Source organism: Sapajus apella, unplaced genomic scaffold, assembly GCF_009761245.1.
Source record: "Sapajus apella isolate SASKATOON/1434 unplaced genomic scaffold, GSC_monkey_1.0 scaffold8, whole genome shotgun sequence".
Lineage (NCBI taxonomy): Eukaryota > Metazoa > Chordata > Mammalia > Primates > Cebidae > Sapajus > Sapajus apella.
This window is the reverse complement of record NW_022436948.1, coordinates 42,279,174-42,282,533: the sequence shown is the minus strand read 5'-3', so window position 1 is coordinate 42,282,533 and position 3,360 is coordinate 42,279,174. Positions and strand designations below refer to the sequence as shown.

The following is a 3,360-nucleotide window of genomic DNA, read 5'->3' as shown; positions in this document are numbered from 1 at the left end:
GAATTTCTGGATGGATAGGGCTATGTTGTTCAAATTTCTGTGATTAAAAAAATTAATCAGAGACTTGACAATCAGATTTTAAAGATTTTAGTATGTAATTCACAATAGCAAAGACATGGAATTAATGATTTCCATCAATGGTGGATCAGATGAAAGAAATGTGGTATAAGACTCCGCTGATGTGGCGCTTTGGGGGAAGATGTTGGTGTTCTGTGGGGCCCTGGTACAAAAGACACAGTCCAGGTGACCCCTAGCTCTTTCCTATTCACCTAGCCCGTATCCCCCATGCCCACATTTTCCCTCTCTCCTTTGCCAGGATGAGGCATACAGGCCTGAGTGAAGGAGTGCCCCTTGGCAACTTTGGGAATTATGGCTGGGCTCATGTCAGCCATAATTATGGGCTAATGACAGCCGTGATTCCCACAGCGCCTGTGAAGAAGAAAAGGAGAGACTCACTGTAAGTCTGAAAAGCAAAGTAACTGCTATAAAAATATTTTCATGGAAATGGAATATGAAGTTTAAAATCAGAATAAATGTTTAGCTGAAATGGATTCACGATTTGATTCTACATCTGGATTTCTAGGTAAAACTTAAGGAAAATGGAAGAATTACCTGGAAGGAGCCAAAGCTGCTGTGCTATATAATGCTGTTTTCTTTGTTTCTTGTCATTTTATTGGATTATTAAACTGAGGTGATGCTGGTAATTGTGAGTTTAGAGTTTTTTCCAACTTAATGGCTTAGAGTACCACTTTGATAAAAATCGGCAGCAAAACACTTCTAATTTTCAAATACTGTGAACTGTTCCATTGAAGATTGCTAAATTCTGCTTATTTTATAAATCACATTAGGCAGTGTGCATTCTTTGAATACTGTTTTTTAATGACTCATTTCAGAATTATTGAGATGGTGTGGTCCCACTAGCTTTTTTCCTATTGTTTGCTGTCAGATTAAATAGCATTATAATATTCTACTGTTATCATAAATGTAGGTTTATGTCCCATGTAAGGAAACTTACTGCAAGTGTAACAGAATGCCTGAAGAGTCTGATTTTGAGTCCTTGAAGTGGTGAACAAGTTTTGACAGAATGATAACTGAATTTTCCTCAACTGTCATGAACTGTGATGATGTACTCCCTTTTCTTCCTTTATTTCGTAAAATAGTTGGCTAATTTCTTTTTATCTAGTCTTCCTAAGAATTTTTTATGATAATGACTCTTCTTCCCTCTCTGCCCAAAGACCTCATTCTTGAAATAAAGCTTATTTCAGCATACTTTTATTTGGGCCCAAATGGACATGTGTGGTTTTTTTATACATTAACTTTATAGATTCCATTAACTTGGCTTTAATAGTTTTATGATTTTTGCTGCTTGGGTAGGCACTTGAGTATCATTTGCGACAGAATAATGTGAAGTTAAGTAATTACTAAACTCTGAATGGAAAGCAAGTGTTCAAAAACTCAGGCTCTGAACTCGGAGTTAAGAGTATTGTTGCTTTAATCCAGTGTATTTGTTTATGGAAAGTAAAACACAAAGGTGAACTGTTAAGTAAAAAGGAATATTAAAATATTGCTAAATACTCTATATTGCTACTATTTGTACTATCACTATTGTAATTTACCAATTTATAGGCTCCAAGAATAAATTTAAAAGTAAAAGTAAAATGAAAAATGTTGAACATGTATATCATGGAAATACCAAACAGCCATTAAAATAATGAAATCATGTTCTTTACAGCAACATGGATGCAGCTGGAGAGCATTATCCTAAGACAATTAATGCAGAAACAGAAAGCAAATGCCAAGTGTCCTCACTTACAAATGGGAGCTAAGCATTGGGTGCACACAGACACAAAGATGAAAGCAACACTGGAGATTTTAAAAGCGGGAAGACAGCTACTTGGGAGGCTAAGGCAGAGAATCACTTGAACCCGGGAGGTAGAGGTTGTAGTGAGCCACAATCGCACCACTGTACTTCAGCCTGGGTGACAGAGTGAGACTCCATCTTGAAAAAAAAAAAAAAAAAAAGAATTAAAGAAATTTATATATATGGAAAAAAAGTGGGGAGAGAGGAAGGGGCCAACTGCTGAAAACCCACCAACTGAGTAGCATGCTTACTGCTTGTGCAACGGGAACGTTAGAAGTCCAAATCTCAGCATTATGAAATACACCCACGTCACAAACCTGTCTTGTCTTAAGCCAGTCTTGAAAATGGTATCGAGCTGCTTTATTGGTTTCATTTCAATTTTGTGCTGAAGAAGAGAGACTGTAGCTTCCTTGATCCAAAGTGGCTCAAATCTGTCCCTTTGTTTAACAGTGCTAGGTTTAAGAAAAGAGTAATATTTTAAAATCTTAAAATGTGTTTTTATGCGTATGTTTCAGCATCACATTTTTCACCAGCACCATTAGAACATACGTTCAGACAGAAATGCTAATCCACTAAGCACTCATGTTAATGGTCATTTAACAAAGGAAAGAGATTCTGAGTTGCTTGTAAATTATGTGAGGAGGAAGGTAAGGAAACTAGGAAATAATTAACTAGCATAATTCATTCAGATGTATTTCCTCCCAAAGCATGAAAATGTCCTTGTTGCTTCCTGAAAGAATTACTTTAAAGCAGTGATATATTATGGTTCCTTTATATGATGTTCAGAGAGCTGATTGTGTGGTTTAGAAAGTTAAAAAAAAATAAAACTAGAATCTCATATTTAATTTGGCCTTGATTTGTAGGCTATAGATTCATACAAATAAAAATTCAATTTCATGATCTAGTCATTTTATGATAGTTATTATAGAATGCTTTAAAAATGTTTTTTAAAAAATCTCTTTTATTAAAAACAAATATAAGGCTTCTTTGGAGTGGGCAGAATGGGAGACAGTAAATAACTCAAATGTTAAATAAAAAAAAAAGTTTTAATTAATGAAGCTGTGTTTCTGAAAGTAGCTTATATCACCTTTACTATTATTTACATTTAATTCGACTGAGTAGAAACTAGAAGGTATCAGGCTATTAGTCCAGAAAAAGCAGTGCCATGACCATGTTGAAGTCAAGTCAGGAAAAGTATCATTTAAATTATTCTGGGGATTTATATTATTCTCTATCCAGGGACAAGTTAAAAAATTATTTAGCTCTGTAATTGTATGATAAAATATGTACAGTGCATCTTACACTGAGGACAGAAGCTCAAAATACTTCCTGTTGAGGGACTGTGTTGGAGGGACTTCCCGGGGTGGGCTGCGGGGGAGCCTAGGTTAGGAATTCTCTGGGTTTCCGCCTCCGGCTGGCTGGCTAGGGCCTTTGCCCAGGCAGGCCAGGGGCAGCTCTCTGCTTCACCTCCCTGCCGCTGGCCCCCAGGTGGGGACCTT

General features: G+C 36.5%; 1 pseudogene; it reads left to right on the top strand.

The window, feature by feature from the left end:
• Positions 1-317: 317 nt before the first annotated feature.
• On the top strand, positions 318-695 carry LOC116550716 (annotated as a pseudogene).
• Positions 696-3,360: the final 2,665 nt, after the last annotated feature.